The sequence below is a fragment of the Oncorhynchus gorbuscha genome, linkage group LG10, assembly GCF_021184085.1.
Source record: "Oncorhynchus gorbuscha isolate QuinsamMale2020 ecotype Even-year linkage group LG10, OgorEven_v1.0, whole genome shotgun sequence".
NCBI lineage: Eukaryota > Metazoa > Chordata > Actinopteri > Salmoniformes > Salmonidae > Oncorhynchus > Oncorhynchus gorbuscha.
In genome coordinates, this window is record NC_060182.1 from 5,838,213 (window position 1) to 5,863,057 (window position 24,845).

A 24,845-nucleotide genomic window follows, 5' to 3' on the forward strand; every position below is an offset into this window, starting at 1 on the left:
GGCGTAAAACCGGACGACGTTGGTCCAATTGTGCGCCAACCTATGGGACTCCCGATCACGGCCGGTTGTGATACAGCCTGGAATCGAACCAGGGTCTGTAGTGACGCCTCCAGCACCGAAATGCAGTGCCTTAGTCCACTGTGCCACTCAGGAGCCCCAAATTCAATCCATATATATGTTAAATCGTCACAAAACGGTTCAAAGCTTATTCTGCCATTATTTAAATGTTCCAATCCACTATACTGCTATATGGGGTACGACATTATGTCACCATTTTGGATCTAATCACCTGACGATACTCATGTGACAGGATGTGACATCACGAAGACGCACTCTGGTTAAGAAGATTAGTAAGTCTCTCGTAATTGTTTACATTTCCACTCCCTGTCAATGTTTTCTCATAATTCAGTAAAACCACTGAAAACCAATATAAAATGTTGAATTATCTGAAACACCTTATATATTTAATTTCAATACTTAAGATACACACTTGCGATCAAAGTCAGTTTTAATGTGGATGCACAAGTAGTGACCCCTAAAACATTTTCATGTGAAACAAGACATATGGTAAAAACCATAATGATCATTTGGCGGTGTCACGTTCTGACCTTTATTTCCTTTGTTTTGTCATTATTTAGTATGGTCAGGGCGTGAGTTGGGGTGGGCAGTCTATGTTTGTTTTTCTATGATTTGGGTATTTCTATGTTTCGGCCTAGTATGGTTCTCAATCAGAGGCAGGTGTTATTAGAATCATACTTAGGTAGCCTGGGTTTCATTGTGTGTTTGTGGGTGATTGTTCCTGTCTCTGTGTTTTGCACCAGATAGGACTGTTTTGGGTTTTCACGGTTCTTGTTTTTGTTAGTTTGTTCATGTGAAGTGATTTATTAAAACATGAATCAAAATAACCACGCTGCGCTTTGGTCCGCCTCTCCTTCAAGTCAAGAAAACCGTTACAGGAGTCTCCAGAAATGCAGTTTTTGGGGATTTTCAACTTGTCTTGAACCGTTAAAGCAACAAATACCAAACCAACATTGATACAGACTGACTCAACGCAGATTGTTGTCAAAAGCTTGTTAATATAGTACTTTTTGAACTATAATCATATTTGCTTAATAAAACCCAATGCGTTTCAATTTAATAATTTTGCACACCCAATTTTTCAGTTTTTGATTTGTTAAAAAAGTTTGAAATATCCAATAAATGTCGTTCCACTTCATGATTGTGTCCCACTTGTTGTTGATTCTTCACAAAAAAAATACAGTTTTATATCTTTATGTTTGAAGCCTGAAATGTGGCAAAAGGTCGCAAAGTTCAAGGGGGCCGAATACTTTCGCAAGGCACTGTACATAATATATATGTGTTGTCATTTAATGGAACCTTTTTTAAAACTAAGCAAGTCAGTTAAGAACCATTTCTTATTTTACAATGACGGCCTACCCTAGGACCAATTGTGCGCCGCCCTATGGGACAACTGGTTGTGATACAGTCCGGGATCTAACCAGGGTCTGTAGTGATGCCTCTAGCACTGAGATGCAGTGCCTCAGACAGCTGCGCTACTTGGGAGCCCAACGAGAGCTTTATCATACGAACATGGTGATAAACATGTCAAATGCTACTGCTCTTAGGCCATTTCAACTCCAAACATTAAATCAACTTCAACATTTTCAAAATGTAATTAAACTATTACTATTTAAATGTCAATACATTTTTTTTGTTGCACACAATAACCTAGCAATGATAAGAAGCAACTCTAGAAACGTTCAAGACAAAGCACCAAACCAACTTTCACGTTCTGGCTATGCTATCAGCCATAAATACTTCAAGACCAGCTAGCAAGTACACACATTTTATTTTGTTCATGTACTTTTTCTAGTTTGTTTTTGTATCAATACAAGTGTAGGGTGCACATCATAGTGAAGCCAGTCCATCAACACCACCCAACAACACCATCAAACACCGCCTGTCCAAACTCACCAGTCCAACACCGCCTGTCCAACAACATCCTCCAACACCGCCATCCAACAACATCCTCAAACACCGCCATCCAACAACATCCTCAAACACCGCCTGTCCAACAACATCCTCCAACACCGCCAGTCCAACACCGCCAGTCCTACAACACCATCCAACACCGCCAGTCCAACACCGCCAGTCCAACACCGCCAGTCCAACACCGCCAGTACAACACCGCCAGTCCAACACCGCCAGTCCTACAACACCATCCAACACCGCCAGTCCAACACCGCCAGTCAAACAACACCATACAACACCGCCAGTCCAACACCGCCAGTCCAACACCACCAGTCCAACACCGCCAGTCCTACAACACCATCCAACACCGCCAGTCCAACACCGCCAGTCCAACACCGCCAGTCCGACACCGCCAGTACGACACCGCCAGTACAACACCACCAGTACAACACCACCAGTACAACACCACCAGTCCAACACCGCCAGTCCAACACCGCCAGTCCAACACCGCCAGTCCAACACCACCAGTCCAACACCACCAGTACAACACCACCAGTCCAACACCGCCAGTCCAACACCGCCAGTCCAACACCGCCAGTCCAACACTGCCATCCAACACCACCAGTCCTAAAACACCATCCAACACCGCCAGTCCAACACCGCCAGTCCTACAACACCATCAAACACCGCCTGTCCAACACCACCAGTCCTAAAACACCATCCAACACCGGCAGTCCTAAAACACCATCCAATACCGCCTGTCCAACACCGCCAGTCCAACACCACCAGTCCAACACCGCCAGTCCAACACCACCAGTCTTAAAACACCATCCAACACCGCCAGTCCAACACCGCCAGTTCAACACCACCAGTCCTACAACACCATCCAACACCGCCAGTCCTACAACACCATCCAACACCGCCAGTCCAACACCGCCAGTCCAATACCGCCAGTCCAACACCGCCAGTCCAATACCGCCAGTCCAACAACATAATCCAATACCGCCAGTCCAACAACACCATCAAACACCGCCAGTCCAACAACACCATCCAACACCACCAGTCCAACACCGCCAGTCCAATACCGCCAGTCCAATACCGCCAGTCCAATACCGCCAGTCCAACAACATAATCCAATACCGCCAGACCAACAACACCATCCAACACCACCAGTCCAACACCGCCAGTCCTAAAACACCATCCAACACCGCCAGTCCTACACCGCCAGTCCTACAACAGCATCCAACACCGCCAGTCCAACAACACCATCCAACACCACCAGTCCAACACCGCCAGTCCTACAACACCAGTCCAACACCGCCAGTCCTACAACACCATCCAACACGCCAGTCCAACAACATCATCTAACACCGCCAGTCCAACACTGCCAGTACAACACCACCAGTCCAACAACACCATACAACACCACCAGTCCAACACCACCAGTACAACACCACCAGTCCTACAACACTATCCAACACCGCCAGTCCAACACCGCCAGTCCAACACCACCAGTCCTACAACACCATCCTACAACACCATCCTACACCGCCAGTCCTACAACATTATCCAACACCGCCAGTCCAACACTGCCAGTCAAACAACACTATCCAACACCGCCAGTCCAACACCGCCAGTCCAACAACACTATCCAACACCGCCAGTCCAACACCGCCAGTCCAACACCGCAAGTCCTACAACACTATCCAACACTGCCAGTCCAACACCGCCAGTCCAACAACACCATCCAACACCTCTAGTCCTACAACACTATCCAACACCGCCAGTTCAACACCGCCAGTCCAACACCTCTAGTCCTACAACACCATCCAACACTGCCAGTCCAACAACACCATCCAACACCGCCAGTCCTACAACACCATCCAACACCTCTAGTCCTACGACACCATCCAACACCTCTAGTCCTACAACACCATCCAACACCGCCAGTCCAACACCGCCAGTCCTACAACACTATCCAACACCGCCAGTCCAACACCGCCAGTCCAACAACACCATCCAACACCGCCAGTCCTACAACACCATCCAACACCTCTAGTCCTACAACACCATCCAACACCGCCAGTCCAACACCGCCAGTCCTACAACACCATCAAACACCGCCAGTCCTACAACACCATCCAACACCGCCAGTCCAACACCGCCAGTCCTACAACACCATCCAACACCTCTAGTCCTACAACACCATCCAACACCGCCAGTCCAACAACACTATCCAACACCACCAGTCCTACAACACTATCCAACACCGCCAGTCCTACAACACCATCAAACACCGCCAGTCCTACAACACTATCCAACACCGCCAGTCCAACACCGCCAGTCCAACACCGCCAGTCCTACAACACCATCCAACACCGCCAGTCCAACACCGCCAGTCCTACAACACCATCCAACACCGGCAGTCCAACACCGCCAGTCCTACAACACCATCAAACACCGCCAGTCCAACACCGCCAGTCCAACACCGCCAGTCCTACAACACCATCAAACACCGCCAGTCCAACACCGCCAGTCCTACAACACCATCAAACACCGCCAGTCCAACACCGCCAGTCCAACACCGCCAGTACTACAACACCATCAAACACCGCCAGTCCTACAACACTATCCAACACCGCCAGTCCAACACCGCCAGTCCAACACCGCCAGTCCAACACCGCCAGTCCTACAACACCATCCAACACCGCCAGTCCAACACCGCCAGTCCTACAACACCATCCAACACCGCCAGTCCAACACCGCCAGTGCTACAACACCAGTCCTACAACACTATCCAACACCGCCAGTCCAACACCGCCAGTCCTACAACACCATCCAACACCGGCAGTCCAACACCGCCAGTCCTACAACACCATCAAACACCGCCAGTCCAACACCGCCAGTCCAACACCGCCAGTCCTACAACACCATCAAACACCGCCAGTCCAACACCGCCAGTCCTACAACACCATCAAACACCGCCAGTCCTACAACACCATCCAACACCGCCAGTCCAACACCGCCAGTCCAACACCGCCAGTCCTACAACACCATCCAACACCGCCAGTCCAACACCGCCAGTCCTACAACGCCATCAAACACCGCCAGTCCAACACCGCCAGTCCTACAACACTATCCAACACCGCCAGTCCAACACCGCTAGTCCAACACCGCCAGTCCTACAACACCATCCAACACCGCCAGTCCAACACCGCCAGTCCAACAACACCATCCAACACCGCCAGTCCAACACCGCCAGTCCTACAACACCATCCAACACCGCCAGTCCAACACCGCCAGTACAACACCGCCAGTCCAACACCGCCAGTCCAACACCGCCAGTCCAACAACGCCAGTCCAACACCGCCAGTCCTACAACACTATCCAACACCGCCAGTCCAACACCGCCAGTCCTACAACACCATCCGACACCGCCAGTCCTACAACACCATCCAACACCTCTAGTCCTACAACACCATCCAACACCACCAGTCCAACACCGCCAGTCCTACAACACCATCCAACACCTCTAGTCCTACAACACTATCCAACACCACCAGTCCTACAACACTATCCAACACCGCCAGTCCTACAACACCATCAAACACCGCCAGTCCTACAACACTATCCAACACCGCCAGTCCAACACCGCCAGTCCTACAACACCATCCAACACCGCCAGTCCAACACCGCCAGTCCTACAACACCATCCAACACCGCCAGTACAACACCGCCAGTCCTACAACACCATCAAACACCGCCAGTCCAACACCGCCAGTCCAACACCGCCAGTCCCATAACACCATCAAACACCGCCAGTCCAACACCGCCAGTCCTACAACACCATCAAACACCGCCAGTCCAACACCGCCAGTCCTACAACACCATCCAACACCACCAGTCCAACACCGCCAGTCCAATACTTGTGTCATGTTTGTCATTTATTATCATGTCTTGTCCCTGTGCTCCCCATTCTATTTGTTTCCCTCTGCTGGTCTTATTAGGTTCTTTCCCTCTTTCTATCCCTCTCTCTCCCCCTCCCTCTCTCACTCTCTCGCTCTCTCTTCTCTCTATCGTTCCGTTCCTGCTCCCAGCTGTTCCTATTCCCCTAATCATCATTTAGTCTTCCCACACCTGTTCCCGATCCTTTCCCCTGATTAGAGTCCCTATTTCTTCCTTTGTGTTCCGTTCCTGTCCTGTCGGTTCCTTGTTTAGAATTCACCGTGCTGTGATTGTGTATCGCCCTGTCCTGTCGTGTTTTTGCCTTCATCAGATGCTGCGTGTGAGCAGGTGTCTCTGTCAGCTACGGCCTGCGCCTACCCGGCGACCTGCAGTCTGTGGCCGCTTCTCCTGTTATTCCCCTCTACAGACTAGAGGATTTCTGTTATTCCCTGTTTGGACATTTCCTGTTAAGGATTCAGGATTTGTCGTTTTCTGTTTGGACTTGAATAAACTCTGTTTCTGTTAAGTCGCTTTTGGGTCCTCTTTCACCTGCATGACAGAAGGAACCGACCAAGGAATGGACCCAGCGACTTCAGACGCTCGTTACACTGCCGTCGAGATCCAAGGAGCCATGCTCGGCAGACACGAGCAGGAATTGTCTGCTGCTCGCCATGCCGTGGAGAACCTGGCCGCTCAGGTTTCCGACCTCTCTGGACAGTTCCAGAGTCTACGTCTCGTGCCACCTGTAACTTCCTGGCCTGCCGAGCCTCCAGAACCTAGGGTTAATAACCCACCTTGCTACTCCGGGCAGCCCACTGAGTGCCGCTCCTTTCTCACGCAGTGTGAGATTGTGTTCTCTCTCCAACCCAACACATACTCTAGAGAGAGAGCTCGGGTTGCTTACGTCATTTCACTCCTTACTGGCCGGGCTCGAGAATGGGGCACAGCTATCTGGGAGGCAAGGGCTGATTGCTCTAACAAGTTCCAGAACTTTAAAGAGGAGATGATTCGGGTTTTTGACCGTTCAGTTTTTGGTGGGGAGGCTTCTAGGGCCCTGGCTTCCTTATGCCAAGGTGAACGGTCCATAACGGATTATTCTATTGAGTTTCGCACTCTTGCTGCCTCTAGTGAGTGGAACGAGCCGGCGCTGCTCGCTCGTTTTCTGGAGGGACTCCACGCAGTGGTTAAGGATGAGATTCTCTCCCGGGAGGTTCCTTCAGATGTGGACTCTTTGATTGCTCTCGCCATCCGCATAGAACGACGGGTAGATCTTCGTCACCGGGCTCGTGGAGGAGAGCTCGCATCAACGGTGTTTCCCTGCTCCGCATCGCAACCATCTCCCTCCTCTGGTTTTGAGACTGAGCCCATGCAGCTGGGAGGGATTCGCATCTCGACTAAGGAGAGGGAACGGAGGATCACCAACCGCCTGTGCCTCTATTGCGGAGTTGCTGGACATTTTGTTAATTCATGTCCAGTAAAAGCCAGAGCTCATCTGTAAGCGGAGGGCTACAGGTGAGCGCAACTACTCAAATCTCTCCATCAAAATCCTGTACTACTTTGTCGGTCCATCTACGCTGGACCGGTTCGGGTGCTACATGTAGTGCCTTGATAGACTCTGGGGCTGAGGGTTGTTTCATGGACGAAGCATGGGTTCGGAAACATGACATTCCTTTCAGAGAGTTAGAGAAGCCTACGCCCATGTTCGCCTTAGATGGTAGTCATCTTCCCAGTATCAGATTTGAGACACTACCTTTAACCCTCACAGTATCTGGTAACCACAGTGAGACTATTTCTTTTTTGATTTTCCGTTCACCGTTTACACCTGTTGTTTTGGGTCATCCCTGGCTAGTATGTCATAATCCTTCTATTAATTGGTCTAGTAATTCTATCCTATCCTGGAACGTTTCTTGTCATGTGAAGTGTTTAATGTCTGCCATCCCTCCCGTTTCTTCTGTTCCTACTTCTCAGGAGGAACCTGGCGATTTGACAGGAGTGCCGGAGGAATATCATGATCTGCGCACGGTCTTCAGTCGGTCCCGAGCCAACTCCCTTCCTCCTCACCGGTCGTATGATTGTAGTATTGATCTCCTTCCGGGGACCACTCCTCCTCGAGGTAGACTATACTCTCTGTCGGCTCCCGAACGTAAGGCTCTCGAGGATTATTTGTCTGTGTCTCTTGACGCCGGTACCATAGTGCCTTCTTCCTCTCCGGCCGGGGCGGGGTTCTTTTTTGTTAAGAAGAAGGACGGTACTCTGCGCCCTGCGTGGATTATCGAGGGCTGAATGACATAACGGTTAAGAATCGTTATCCGCTTCCCCTTATGTCATCAGCCTTCGAGATTCTGCAGGGAGCCAGGTGCTTTACTAAGTTGGACCTTCGTAACGCTTACCATCTCGTGCGCATCAGAGAGGGGGACGAGTGGAAAACGGCGTTTAACACTCCGTTAGGGCATTTTGAGTACCGGGTTCTGCCGTTCGGTCTCGCCAATGCGCCAGCTGTTTTTCAGGCATTAGTTAATGATGTTCTGAGAGACATGCTGAACATCTTTGTTTTTGTCTATCTTGACGATATCCTGATTTTTTCTCCGTCACTCGAGATTCATGTTCAGCACGTTCGACGTGTTCTACAGCGCCTTTAGAGAATTGTCTCTACGTAAAGGCTGAGAAGTGCTCTTTCATGTCTCCTCCGTTACTTTTCTCGGTTCCGTTATTTCCGCTGAAGGCATTCAGATGGATTCCGCTAAGGTCCAAGCTGTCAGTGATTGGCCCGTTCCAAGGTCACGTGTCGAGTTGCAGCGCTTTTTAGGTTTTGCTAATTTCTATCGGCGTTTCATTCGTAATTTCGGTCAAGTTGCTGCCCCTCTCACAGCTCTTACTTCTGTCAAGACGTGTTTTAAGTGGTCCGGTTCCGCCCAGGAGCTTTTGATCTTCTAAAAGAACGTTTTACGTCCGCTCCTATCCTCGTTACTCCTGACGTCACTAGACAATTCATTGTCGAGGTTGACGCTTCAGAGGTAGGCGTGGGAGCCATTCTATCCCAGCGCTTCCAGTCTGACGATAAGGTTCATCCTTGCGCTTATTTTTCTCATCGCCTGTCGCCATCTGAGCGCAACTATGATGTGGGTAACCGTGAACTGCTCGCCATCCGCTTAGCCCTAGGCGAATGGCGACAGTGGTTGGAGGGGCGACCGTTCCTTTTGTCGTTTGGACAGACCATAAGAACCTTGAGTACATCCGTTCTGCCAAACGACTTAATGCCCGTCAAGCTCGTTGGGCGTTGTTTTTCGCTCGTTTCGAGTTTGTGATTTCTTACCGTCCGGGTAGCAAGAACACCAAGCCTGATGCCTTATCCCGTCTGTTTAGTTCTTCTGTGGCTTCTACTGATCCCGAGGGGATTCTTCCTTATGGGCGTGTTGTCGGGTTAACAGTCTGGGGAATTGAAAGACAGGTTAAGCAAGCACTCACGCACACTGCGTCGCCGCGCGCTTGTCCTAGTAACCTCCTTTTCGTTCCTGTTTCCACTCGTCTGGCTGTTCTTCAGTGGGCTCACTCTGCCAAGTTAGCTGGTCATCCCGGTGTTCGAGGCACTCTTGCGTCTATTCGCCAGCGCTTTTTGGTGGCCGACTCAGGAGCGTGACACGCGCCGTTTCGTGGCTGCTTGTTCGGACTGCGCGCAGACTAAGTCGGGTAACTCTCCTCCTCCTGCCGGTCGTCTCAGACCGCTCCCCATTCCTTCTCGACCATGGTCTCACATCGCCTTAGACTTCATTACCGGTCTGCCTTTGTCTGCGGGGAAGACTGTGATTCTTACGGTTGTCGATAGGTTCTCTAAGGCGGCACATTTCATTCCCCTCGCTAAACTTCCTTCCGCTAAGGAGACGGCACAAATCATTATTGAGAATGTATTCAGAATTCATGGCCTCCCGTTAGACGCCGTTTCAGACAGAGGCCCGCAATTCACGTCACAGTTTTGGAGGGAGTTCTGTCGTTTGATTGGTGCGTCCGTCAGTCTCTCTTCCGGGTTTCATCCCCAGTCTAACGGTCAAGCAGAGAGGGCCAATCAGACGATTGGTCGCATACTACGCAGCCTTTCTTTCAGAAACCCTGCGTCTTGGGCAGAACAGCTCCCTGGGCAGAATACGCTCACAATTCGCTTCCTTCGTCTGCTACCGGGTTATCTCCGTTTCAGAGTAGTCTGGGTTACCAGCCTCCTCTGTTCTCATCCCAGCTTGCCGAGTCCAGCGTTCCCTCCGCTCAAGCGTTTGTCCAACGTTGTGAGCGCACCTGGAGGAGGGTGAGGTCTGCACTTTGCCGTTACAGGGCACAGACGGTGAGAGCCGCCAATAAACGCAGGATTAAGAGTCCAAGGTATTGTTGCGGCCAGAGAGTGTGGCTTTCCACTCGCAACCTTCCTCTTACGACAGCTTCGTAAGTTGACTCCGCGGTTCATTGGTCCGTTCCGTGTCTCCCAGGTCGTCAATCCTGTCGCTGTGCGACTGCTTCTTCCGCGACATCTTCGTCGCGTCCATCCTGTCTTCCATGTCTCCTGTGTTAAGCCCTTTCTTCGCACCCCCGTTCGTCTTCCCTCCCCCTCCCGTCCTTGTCGAGAGCGCACCTATTTACAAGGTACATAAGATCATGGACATGCGTTCTCGGGACGGGGTCACCAATACTTGGTGGATTGGGAGGGTTACGGTCCTGAGGAGAGGAGTTGGGTTCCGTCTCGGGACGTGCTGGACCGTTCACTCATCGATGATTTCCTCCGTTGCCGCCAGGATTCCTCTCGAGTGCGCCAGGAGGCGCTCGGTGAGTGGGGGTACTGTCATGTTTGTCATTTATTATCATGTCTTGTCCCTGTGCTCCCCATTCTATTCGTTTCCCTCTGCTGGTCTTATTAGGTTCTTTCCTCTTTCTATCCCTCTCTCTCCCCCTCCCTCTCTCACTCTCTCGCTCTCTCTTCTCTCTATCGTTCCGTTCCTGCTCCCAGCTGTTCCTATTCCCCTAATCATCATTTAGTCTTCCCACACCTGTTCCCGATCCTTTCCCCTGATTAGAGTCCCTATTTCTTCCTTTGTGTTCCGTTCCTGTCCTGTCGGTTCCTTGTTTAGAATTCACCGTGCTGTGATTGTGTATCGCCCTGTCCTGTCGTGTTTTTGCCTTCATCAGATGCTGCGTGTGAGCAGGTGTCTCTGTCAGCTACGGCCTGCGCCTACCCGAAGCGACCTGCAGTCTGTGGCCGCTTCTCCTGTTATTCCCCTCTACAGACTAGAGGATTTCTGTTATTCCCTGTTTGGACATTTCCTGTTAAGGATTCAGGATTTGTCGTTTTCTGTTTGGACTTGAATAAACTCTGTTTCTGTTAAGTCGCTTTTGGGTCCTCTTTCACCTGCATGACAACTTGAGGTTGAATATCTGAAATATATATATATACTGTATATATATATATATATAGTTTTCAAACATATATATATTCTACTATATTTACTATTATTTTCTATAAATAATGCTCCGAAAACAAATAATTTCCAAAACATTCATGGTCGCACCAAAAAACGTTTATTTTAAAAGCCAAAGGTTAACAATCATATAAAAACAAAATCTGATTTTTTTTACAATAATTTATTGCAACAAACCAAGAATGTGCATAGGAAATACTCAAGGGAACAGAAAGACTGTTTCACACTTGAAATATTTACCTCTTTTAATTTATTTTTTAAAATCACTTTTGAGAACCTTTTTTCATCATTGACCCGTCTCTAGCTGTCTCTCTCACTCAGCTAAAACACCCCCCCCCCCCAATATCCCTCATCCCCTCTACATGCAGCACTGCTCAGTAATGGCATACCTCTATAAATAACACATGAGGAGTGGCAAGGCCTAGCCTTTTTACATGTCTGATCATATTACTACTATCTCCTTGACTTACCTGACACGGTCAGCACTGTCAGAACGAACAGCTTCTCACTCCGCTCCGCTCTCATCACCACATCCTCCGATCTACTACCGAAGGGCAATGTGATGTATAGTAGCTACTCAGTGTGTACAGTGGTGAGTAGCTACTATACATCAGGGGTTCTCGACTACCTAGAAGCACATGAGGAGGATGTCCTTCAGGAGAGGGTTCTTCAGGAGGATGTCCTTCAGGAGGGTGTCCTTCAGGAGGGGGTTCTTCAGGAGGGGATTCTTCAGGGGGGGGTTCTTCAGGAGGGGGTTCTTCAGGAGGGGGTTCTTCAGGAGGGGGTTCTTCAGGAGGGGTTCTTCAGGAGGGGGTTCTTCAGGAGGATGTCCTTCAGGAGGGTGTCCTTCAGGAGGGGGTTCTTCAGGAGGGGGTTCTTCAGGAGGATGTCCTTCAGGAGGATGTCCTTCAGGAGGGGTTCTTCAGGAGGGGTTCTTCAGGAGGATGTCCTTCAGGAGGGTGTCCTTCAGGGAGGGGGTTCTTCAGGAGGGGGTTCTTCAGGAGGGGGTTCTTCAGGAGGGGGTTCTTCAGGAGGGGTTCTTCAGGAGGGGGTTCTTCAGGAGGATGTCCTTCAGGAGGGGGTTCTTCAGGAGGGGATTCTTCAGGTGGGGGTTCTTCAGGAGGGGGTTCTTCAGGAGGATGTCCTTCAGGAGGGGTTCTTCAGGAGGGGGTTCTTCAGGAGGGGGTTCTTCAGGAGGGGGTTCTTCAGGAGGGGGTTCTTCAGGAGGGGGTTCTTCAGGAGGGGATTCTTCAGGAGGGGGTTCTTCAGGAGGGGTTCTTCAGGAGGATGTCCTTCAGGAGGGGGTTCTTCAGGAGGGGATTCTTCAGGTGGGGGTTCTTCAGGAGGGGTTCTTCAGGAGGGGGTTCTTCAGGAGGATGTCCTTCAGGTGGGGTTCTTCAGGAGGGGGTTCTTCAGGAGGGGGTTCTTCAGGAGGGGGTTCTTCAGGAGGGTGTCCTTCGGGAAGGGTTCTTCGGGAAGGGTTCTTCAGGATGGTGTCCTTCAGGAGGGTGTCCTTCAGGAGGGGGTTCTTCAGGAGGGGGTTCTTCAGGAGGGGGTTCTTCAGGAGGGGGTTCTTCAGGAGGGTGTCCTTCAGGAGGGGGTTCTTCAGGAGGGGGTTCTTTAGGAGGGTGTCCTTCAGGAGGGGGTTCTTCGGGAGGGGTTCTTCGGGAAGGGGTTCTTCGGGATGGGGTTCTTCAGGAGGGGGTTCTTCAGAATGGTGTACTTCAGGAGGGGGTTCTTCAGGAGGGGGTTCTTCAGGAGGGTGTCCTTCAGGAGGGGGTTCTTCGGGAGGATGTCCTTCAGGTGGGGGTCCTTCAGGAGGGGATTCTTCAGGAGGGGGTTCTTCAGGAGGGGGTTCTTCAGGAGGGGGTTCTTCAGGATGGTGTCCTTCAGGAGGGGATTCTTCAGGAGGGGATTCTTCAGGAGGGGGTTCTTCAGGAGGGGGTTCTTCAGGAGGGGGTTCTTCAGGAGGGGATTCTTCAGGTGGGGGTCCTTCAGGGGTACTCCAGGCAGAGCAAAATGTACTTGGTGGTACAGTAACCAGAAAAAAAGTTTGAGAACCACAGGTACAGATGAATGAACCTTCGTCTTTTCACCTAACATTGCATTATTATAACACGCAGTCCCGTACGCGGTGCCCTGTCTAATAGCTCTTTTTGTCACAGTGTGAGTCTTCATTGTTAGCAGATGGTTGCGGTCGTAGAAATAGGTAGGTCTAGAACGAACATTACTGGCCATTCTATGAATAATATGGTTGCAGAGTGGCTTCCTGCTACTAGTCTATTGACTCATTCATTGGTTCGTTCATTGATTCAGCACCTTCAACAGCTTGCTTGAGTGTTCAACCATCAGGCCAAGTTCAATCTCAATAGTCTTCACTCAAAGCCAGGTGTTAAAGTGCCTCTGGATTCAGCGACTCTTGTACGGATCGCCTGTACGGCTGATGTTGCAGACGTTTCAAGTTGTTTTCCCTCCAGCACTACATCGTTCTTCTTCTTCTTTTTTTGGGGGGCAGTTGTATTACTAATCCTTCTCACCGTACTATTACGCTGTACATTTGATGAATCTGTTTTCTCCAGTAGAGAGAGAGAGAGAGAGAGAGAGAGAGAGAGAGAGAGAGAGAGAGAGAGAGAGAGAGAGAGAGAGAGAGAGAGAGAGAGAGAGAGAGAGAGAGACAGAGACAGAGACAGAGAGACAGAGAGAGGGAGACAGAGAGAGACAGAGAGAGAGAGAGAGAGAGAGAGAGAGAGAGAGAGAGAGAGAGAGAGAGAGAGAGAGAGACAGAGAGACAGAGAGAGAGAGAGAGAGACAGAGAGAGAGGGAGACAGAGAGAGACAGAGAGAGAGGGAGACAGAGAGAGACAGAGAGAGAGAGACAGAAAGACAGAGAGAGAGACAGAAAGACAGAGAGAGAGAGAGAGAGAGAGAAGAGAGAGAGAGAGAGACAGAGACAGAGAGAGAGAGAGAGAGAGAGAGAGAGAGAGAGAGAGAGAGAGAGAGAGAGAGAGAGAGAGAGAGAGAGAGAGAGAGAGACAGAGAGAGAGAGACAGAGAGACAGAGAGACAGAGAGAGACAGAGAGACAGAGAGAGACAGAGAGACAGAGGAGACAGAGGAGACAGAGAGAGAGACAGCGAGAGAGAGACAGAGAGAGAGAGAGAGAGAGAGAGAGAGAGAGAGAGAGAGAGAGAGAGAGACAGAGAGACAGAGAGAGAGAGAGAGAGAGATGTCTCCGGACTCCAACATGGATACCTGACGTTTCAAGATTGACTTTGCTGCACAGCCACAGGGCGAGAGGTAATCATCCTCTCCTCATTGTCACGGTAACTGTAACACGCTTGTCCTCTGTGATTCTCTTCTCCCCAGTTGAAAAGGTTACACGACTTCTAGATCTTGTAAGCATGACTAATTATGCAAACGTTGTGTTTTTTTTTGTCTTGCAGTTTTTTTGGTGTAATTTTTTTATACATGATTTTTTTGCCATACAACTGCTAGTGGACAATTTATTACTTGTATTACTTGTATAAGCCTCACTGCATGTCAATGGGGCGGCAGGGTAGCCTAGTGGTTAGAACTGGTTGGACTAGTAACCGCAAGGGTTGCAAGTTCGGATCCCAGAGCTGACAAGGTACAAATCTGTCGTTCTCCCTCTGAACAAGGCAGTTATAACCCACTGTTCCTAGGCCTTCATTGAAAATAAGGATTTGTTCTTAACTGACTTGCCTGGTTAAATAAAGGTCAAATAAACTAAAACTACTTAAATAAAGTATAATAATACACTTGTCTGTAAAGAATCTGGACAAGCTAACATGACAGTCATTTTCAGTGGACAAGCTAACATGACAGGCATTTTCAGTGGACAAGCTAACATAACAGTCATTTTCAGTGGACAAGCTAACATGACAGTCATTTTCAGTGGACAAGCTAACATAACAGGCATTTTCAGTGGACAAGCTAACAAGACAGTCATTTTCAGTGGACAAGCTAACAAGACAGTCATTTTCAGTGGACAAGCTAACATGACAGTCATTTTCAGTGGACAAGCTAACATGGCAGTCATTTTCAGTGGACAAGCTAACATGACAGGCATTTTCAGTGGACAAGCTAACATGACAGGCATTTTCAGTGGACAAGCTAACATGACAGTCATTTTCAGTGGACAAGCTAACATGACAGTCATTTTCAGTGGACAAGCTAACATGGCAGTCATTTTCAGTGGACAAGCTAACATGACAGGCATTTTCAGTGGACAAGCTAACATAACAGTCATTTTCAGTGGACAAGCTAACATAACAGGCATTTTCAGTGGACAAGCTAACATAACAGTCATTTTCAGTGGACAAGCTAACATGACAGTCATTTTCAGTGGACAAGCTAACATGGCAGGCATTTTCAGTGGACAAGCTAACATAACAGGCATTTTCAGTGGACAAGCTAACATGACAGGCATTTTCAGTGGACAAGCTAACAAGACAGTCATTTTCAGTGGACAAGCTAACATGACAGTCATTTTCAGTGGACAAGCTAACATGACAGTCATTTTCAGTGGACAAGCTAACAAGACAGTCATTTTCAGTGGACAAGCTAACATGACAGTCATTTTCAGTGGACAAGCTAACATGACAGTCATTTTCAGTGGACAAGCTAACATGACAGTCATTTTCAGTGGACAAGCTAACATGACAGGCATTTTCAGTGGACAAGCTAACATGGCAGTCATTTTCAGTGGACAAGCTAACAAGACAGTCATTTTCAGTGGACAAGATAACATAAGTCATTTTCAGTGGACAAGCTAACATAACAGTCATTTTCAGTGGACAAGCTAACATGACAGTCATTTTCAGTGGACAAGCTAACATGGCAGTCATTTTCAGTGGACAAGCTAACAAGACAGTCATTTTCAGTGGACAAGCTAACATGACAGTCATTTTCAGTGGACAAGCTAACATGGCAGTCATTTTCAGTGGACAAGCTAACATGACAGTCATTTTCAGTGGACAAGCTAACATGACAGTCATTTTCAGTGGACAAGCTAACATGACAGTCATTTTCAGTGGACAAGCTAACATGGCAGTCATTTTCAGTGGACAAGCTAACATGACAGTCATTTTCAGTGGACAAGCTAACATGACAGTCATTTTCAGTGGACAAGCTAACATAACAGGCATTTTCAGTGGACAAGCTAACATGACAGTCATTTTCAGTGGACAAGCTAACATGGCAGTCATTTTCAGTGGACAAGCTAACATGACAGTCATTTTCAGTGGACAAGCTAACATGACAGTCATTTTCAGTGGACAAGCTAACATGGCAGTCATTTTCAGTGGACAAGCTAACATGACAGTCATTTTCAGTGGACAAGCTAACATAACAGGCATTTTCAGTGGACAAGCTAACATGACAGTCATTTTCAGTGGACAAGCTAACATGGCAGTCATTTTCAGTGGACAAGCTAACATGGCAGTCATTTTCAGTGGACAAGCTAACATGACAGTCATTTTCAGTGGACAAGCTAACATGACAGTCATTTTCAGTGGACAAGCTAACATGACAGTCATTTTCAGTGGACAAGCTAACATGACAGTCATTTTCAGTGGACAAGCTAACATGGCAGTCATTTTCAGTGGACAAGCTAACATGACAGTCATTTTCAGTGGACAAGCTAACATGACAGTCATTTTCAGTGAACAAGCTAACATGACAGTCATTTTCAGTGGACAAGCTAACATGACAGTCATTTTCAGTGGATAAGCTAACATGACAGTCATTTTCAGTGGACAAGCTAACATGACAGTCATTTTCAGTGGACAAGCTAACATGGCAGTCATTTTCAGTGGACAAGCTAACATGACAGTCATTTTCAGTGGACAAGCTAACATGACAGTCATTTTCAGTGGACAAGCTAACATGGCAGTCATTTTCAGTGGACAAGCTAACATGACAGTCATTTTCAGTGGACAAGCTAACATGACAGTCATTTTCAGTGGACAAGCTAACATGACAGTCATTTTCAGTGGACAAGCTAACATGACAGTCATTTTCAGTGGACAAGCTAACATGACAGTCATTTTCAGTGGACAAGCTAACATGACAGTCATTTTCAGTGGACAAGCTAACATGGCAGTCATTTTCAGTGGACAAGCTAACATGACAGTCATTTTCAGTGGACAAGCTAACATGACAGTCATTTTCAGTGGACAAGCTAACATGACAGTCATTTTCAGTGGACAAGCTAACATGGCAGTCATTTTCAGTGGACAAGCTAACATGACAGTCATTTTCAGTGGACAAGCTAACATGACAGTCATTTTCAGTGGACAAGCTAACATGACAGTCATTTTCAGTGGACAAGCTAACATGACTATGGGTCTACTACTAGAGAGGTTTACATATCACTATGGGTCTACTACTAGAGAGGTTTACATATCACTATGGGTCTACTACTAGAGAGGTTTACATATCACTATGGGTCTACTACTAGAGAGGTTTACATATCACTATGGGTCTACTACTAGAGAGGTTTACATATCACTATGGGTCTACTACTAGAGAGGTTTACATATCACTATGGGTCTACTACTAGAGAGGTTTACATATCACTATGGGTCTACTACTAGAGAGGTTTACATATCACTATGGGTCTACTACTAGAGAGGTTTACATATCACTATGGGTCTACTACTAGAGAGGTTTACATATCACTATGGGTCTACTACTAGAGAGGTTTACATATCACTATGGGTCTACTACTAGAGAGGTTTACATATCACTATGGGTCTACTACTAGAGAGGTTTACATATCACTATGGGTCTACTACTAGAGAGGTTTACATATCACTATGGGTCTACTACTAGAGAGGTTTACATATCACTATGGGTCTACTACTAGAGAGGTTTACATATCACTATGGGTCTACTACTAGAGAGGTTTACATATCACTATGGGCCTGCTATTATAGTGGTTTACATATCACTATGGGTCTACTACTAGAGAGGTTTACATATCACTATGGGTCTATTACTAGAGAGGTTTACATATCACTATGGGCCTGCTATTATAGAGGTTTACATATCACTATGGGTCTACTACTAGAGAGGTTTACATATCACTATGGGTCTACTACTAGAGAGGTTTACATATCACTATGGGCCTGCTACTAGAGAGGTTTACATATCACTATGGGTCTACTATTATAGAGGTTTACATATCACTATGGGTCTACTATTATAGAGGTGTACATATTACTATGGGTCTACTACTAGAGAGGTTTACATATCACTATGGGTCTACTATGTGAGAGGTTTACATATCACTATGGGTCTACTACTAGAGAGGTTTACATATCACTATGGGTCTACTATTATAGAGGTTTACATATCACTATGGGTCTACTATTATAGAGGTTTACATATCACTATGGGTCTACTATTAGAGAGGTTTACATATCACTATGGGTCTACTATTAGAGAGGTTGACATAGGGGCCTTCTAGGACAATTAAGAAAGTCAGATTACAAATACAGTACCAACATCCTCCATGTGTAATACAGTACCAACATCCTCCATGTGTAATACATCCTCCATGTGTAATACAGTATCAACATCCTCCATGTGTAATACAGTATCAACATCCTCCATGTGTAATACAGTATCAACATCATCCATGTGTAATACATCCTCCATGTGTAATACAGTATCAACATCCTCCATGTGTAATACAGTATCAACATCCTCCATGTGTAATACAGTATCAACATCCTCCATGTGTAATACAGTATCAACATCCTCCATGTGTAATACATCCTCCATGTGTAATACAGTATCAACATCCTCCATGTGTAATACAGTATCAACATCCTCCATGTGTAATACAGTATCAACATCCTCCATGTGTAATACAGTATCAACATCCTCCATGTGTAATACAGTATCAACATCCTCCATGTGTAATACAGTATCAACATCCTCCATGTGTAATACATCCTCCATGTGTAATACAGTATCAACATCCTCCATGTGTAATACATCCTCCATGTGTAATACAGTATCAACAGCCTCCATGTGTAATACAGTATCAACATCCTCCATGTGTAATACAGTATCAACATCCTCCATGTGTAATACAGTACCAACATCCTCCATGTGTAATACAGTATCAACATCCTCCATGTGTAATACAGTATCAACATCATCCATGTGTAATACAGTATCAACATCCTCCATGTGTAATACAGTATCAACATCTTCCATGTGTAATACAGTATCAACATCCTCCATGTGTAATACAGTATCAACATCCTCCATGTGTAATACAGTATCAACATCCTCCATGTGTAATACAGTATCAACATCCTCCATGTGTAATACAGTATCAACATCCTCCATGTGTAATACATCCTCCATGTGTAATACAGTATCAACATCCTCCATGTGTAATACATCCTCCATGTGTAATACAGTATCAACATCCTCCATGTGTAATACATCCTCCATGTGTAATACAGTATCAACATCCTCCATGTGTAATACATCCTCCATGTGTAATACAGTATCAACATCCTCCATGTGTAATACATCCTCCATGTGTAATACAGTATCAACATCCTCCATGTGTAATACAGTATCAACATCCTCCATGTGTAATACATCCTCCATGTGTAATACATCCTCCATGTGTAATACATCCTCCATGTGTAATACAGTATCAACATCCTCCATGTGTAATACAGTATTAACATCCTCCATGTGTAATACAGTATCAACATCCTCCATGTGTAATACAGTATCAACATCCTCCATGTGTAATACAGTATCAACATCCTCCATGTGTAATACAGTATCAACATCCTCCATGTGTAATACAGTATCAACATCCTCCATGTGTAATACAGTATCAACATCCTCCATGTGTAATACAGTACCAACATCCTCCATGTGTAATACATCCTCCATGTGTAATACATCCTCCATGTGTAATACAGTATCAACATCCTCCATGTGTAATACAGTATCAACATCCTCCATGTGTAATACAGTATCAACATCCTCCATGTGTAATACATCCTCCATGTGTAATACAGTATCAACATCCTCCATGTGTAATACAGTATCAACATCCTCCATGTGTAATACAGTACCAACATCCTCCTTGTGTAATACAGTATCAACATCATCCATGTGTAATACAGTATCAACATCCTCCATGTGTAATACAGTATCAACATCCTCCTTGTGTAATACAGTATCAACATCCTCCATGTGTAATACAGTATCAACATCCTCCTTGTGTAATACAGTATCAACATCCTCCATGTGTAATACAGTATCAACATCCTCCATGTGTAATACATCCTCCATGTGTAATACAGTATCAACATCCTCCATGTGTAATACAGTATCAACATCCTCCATGTGTAATACAGTATCAACATCCTCCATGTGTAATACAGTATCAACATCCTCCATGTGTAATACAGTATCAACATCCTCCATGTGTAATACAGTACCAACATCCTCCATGTGTAATACAGTATCAACATCCTCCATGTGTAATACATCCTCCATGTGTAATACAGTATCAACATCCTCCATGTGTAATACAGTACCAACAGCCTCCATGTGTAATACAGTACCAACATCCTCCATGTGTAATACATCCTCCATGTGTAATACATCCTCCATGTGTAATACAGTATCAACATCCTCCATGTGTAATACAGTATCAACATCCTCCATGTGTAATACATCCTCCATGTGTAATACAGTATCAACATCCTCCATGTGTAATACATCCTCCATGTGTAATACAGTATCAACATCCTCCATGTGTAATACAGTATCAACATCCTCCATGTGTAATACAGTATCAACATCCTCCATGTGTAATACAGTACCAACATCCTCCTTGTGTAATACAGTATCAACATCATCCATGTGTAATACAGTATCAACATCCTCCATGTGTAATACAGTATCAACATCCTCCTTGTGTAATACAGTATCAACATCCTCCATGTGTAATACAGTATCAACATCCTCCTTGTGTAATACAGTATCAACATCCTCCATGTGTAATACAGTATCAACATCCTCCATGTGTAATACATCCTCCATGTGTAATACAGTATCAACATCCTCCATGTGTAATACAGTATCAACATCCTCCATGTGTAATACAGTATCAACATCCTCCATGTGTAATACAGTACCAACATCCTCCATGTGTAATACAGTATCAACATCCTCCATGTGTAATACATCCTCCATGTGTAATACAGTATCAACATCCTCCATGTGTAATACAGTACCAACAGCCTCCATGTGTAATACAGTATCAACATCCTCCATGTGTAATACAGTATCAACATCCTAATATATAATATAATAATAATAATAATATATGCCATTTAGCAGACGCTTTTATCCAAAGCGACTTACAGTCATGTGTGCATACATTCTACGTATGGGTGGTCCCGGGATCGAACCCACTACCCTGGCGTTACAAGCGCCATGCTCTACCATCCTCCATGTGTAATACAGTACCAACATCCTCCATGTGTAATACATCCTCCATGTGTAATACATCCTCCATGTGTAATACAGTATCAACATCCTCCATGTGTAATACAGTATCAACATCCTCCATGTGTAATACATCCTCCATGTGTAATACAGTATCAACATCCTCCATGTGTAATACATCCTCCATGTGTAATACATCCTCCATGTGTAATACATCCTCCATGTGTAATACATCCTCCATGTGTAATACAGTATCAACATCCTCCATGTGTAATACATCCTCCATGTGTAATACAGTATCAACAGCCTCCATGTGTAATACAGTATCAACATCCTCCATGTGTAATACAGTATCAACATCCTCCATGTGTAATACAGTATCAACATCCTCCATGTGTAATACAGTATCAACATCCTCCATGTGTAATACAGTATCAACATCCTCCATGTGTAATACAGTATCAACATCCTCCATGTGTAATACAGTATCAACATCCTCCATGTGTAATACAGTATCAACATCCTCCATGTGTAATACAGTATCAACATCCTCCATGTGTAATACATCCTCCATGTGTAATACAGTATCAACATCCTCCATGTGTAATACAGTATCAACATCCTCCATGTGTAATACAGTAGTGTTCCACTGCACCAAAGCCTATTCGTTTGCTGTCCTGTTTTTGGTGCTGAAGCAGGGCAGATTTCTCCCACAGCCCAAGCCTGCCTAAACGGATTTAAACAAAAATGGACTCAGTCAATGATGCAGGCAGACACACGAGGTCATTCACGAGCTAAGGAGCAAATGTAGGAAGTTTGTTCGAGACATCTAACAGTTACATAATATGTATGGAAGGGTTTTGAACTTTGAACCCACAATGTAAAGGGTTTTCTTCTTTCTTTGCGTTGAGATGAAACGTTTCCCCCTGGAAGCACAACTTTCCTTCTAGATATTAATGAAACTATAAGACGCTTTAAGGTTATTGCTGATGTGGACTATAACTCGTAATTGTCTTAAATAGATTAAGTGTCAGGAGAGTTAAATGTCCTGTCAGTGATGTGTGGAGTTAAAAACAGGCCTCTATTTCTCACTCAGCATTGAAGAGATTGGATTAACAGTCCATGTGATCATGGATAGGTGTTCTGCACTAAGGCTGCAGCTCTGTGACTGAATAGAGCTGGCTGATCCATGTGATCATGGATAGGTGTTCTGCACTAAGGCTGCAGCTCTGTGACTGAATAGAGCTGGCTGATCCATGTGATCATGGATAGGTGTTCTGCACTAAGGCTGCAGCTCTGTGACTGAATAGAGCTGGCTGATCCATGTGATCATGGATAGGTGTTCTGCACTAAGGCTGCAGCTCTGTGACTGAATAGAGCTGGCTGATCCATGTGATCATGGATAGGTGTTCTGCACTAAGGCAGCAGCTCTGTGACTGAATAGAGCTGGCTGATCCATGTGATCATGGATAGGTGTTCTGCACTAAGGCTGCAGCTCTGTGACTGAATAGAGCTGGCTGATCCATGTGATCATGGATAGGTGTTCTGCACTAAGGCAGCAGCTCTGTGACTGAATAGAGCTGGCTGATCCATGTGATCATGGATAGGTGTTCTGCACTAAGGCTGCAGCTCTGTGACTGAATAGAGCTGGCTGATCCATGTGATCATGGATAGGTGTTCTGCACTAAGGCAGCAGCTCTGTGACTGAATAGAGCTGGCTGATCCATGTGATCATGGATAGGTGTTCTGCACTAAGGCTGCAGCTCTGTGACTGAATAGAGCTGGCTGATCCATGTGATTATGGATAGGTGTTCTGCACTAAGGCAGCAGCTCTGTGACCGAATAGAGCTGGCTGATCCATGTGATCATGGATAGGTGTTCTGCACTAAGGCTGCAGCTCTGTGACCGAATAGAGCTGGCTGATCCACATGGGTAATGAGCTGTGACTTTGTGAACTGGCTGCATTTTTAATGATCTTCCATAGTTCACAGCAACATAGTGACTCAACCACGTTCATGTCACGGAAAGAGACGTTTGGCCTGATCTATTGGTTCAACGTTTTCACATCTGGGACCGAGATAAAAGACAATATTTGTTTACATTTTGAATCTTGGAATTGAACTTTATACATTGGCTGTAATATTTCATAGCAGTTTACAAATATTTCTCTAGTAGTAGACCCATAGTAATATGTAAACCTCTCTAATAGTAGACCCATAGTGATATGTAAACCTCTCTAGTAGTAGACCTACATAGTGATATGTAAACCTCTCTAGTAGTAGACCTACATCGTCATATGTTAACCTCTATAATAGGAGACTGTCATGAGAATTTTCAATCCCACTGATAATAACTATCAATAGCTATTTATATCCTATATCCAATTTATGACCCTTCATTTCAGGATTTCCGTCATAATCTTCATAAAAAAACAGCCTCATCATTAAAAATGGTCTCATCCAACATGGGCTCCTCGTCGTTAAAAGAAATGGAGCCTTCTCCTAGGCCTGGAGCTCAGTATTCACCATCCTTCCTCTAACCTGCAGTGTTTCCTAACCTGCAGTGTTTCCTAACCTGCTCTACCATCCTTCCTCTAACCTGCAGTGTTTCCTAACCTGCAGTGTTTCCTGACCTGCTCTACCATCCTTCCTCTAACCTGCAGTGTTTCCTAACCTGCAGTGTTTCCTAACCTGCAGTGTTTCCTGACCTGCTCTACCATCCTTCCTCTAACCTGCAGTGTTTCCTAACCTGCTCTACCATCCTTCCTCTAACCTGCAGTGTTTCCTAACCTGCTCTACCATCCTTCCTCTAATCTGCAGTGTTTCCTAACCTGCTCTACCATCCTTCCTCTAATCTGCAGTGTTTCCTAACCTGCAGTGTTTCCTAACCTGCTCTACCATCCTACCTCTAACCTGCAGTGTTTCCTAACCTGCTCTACCATCCTTCCTCTAACCT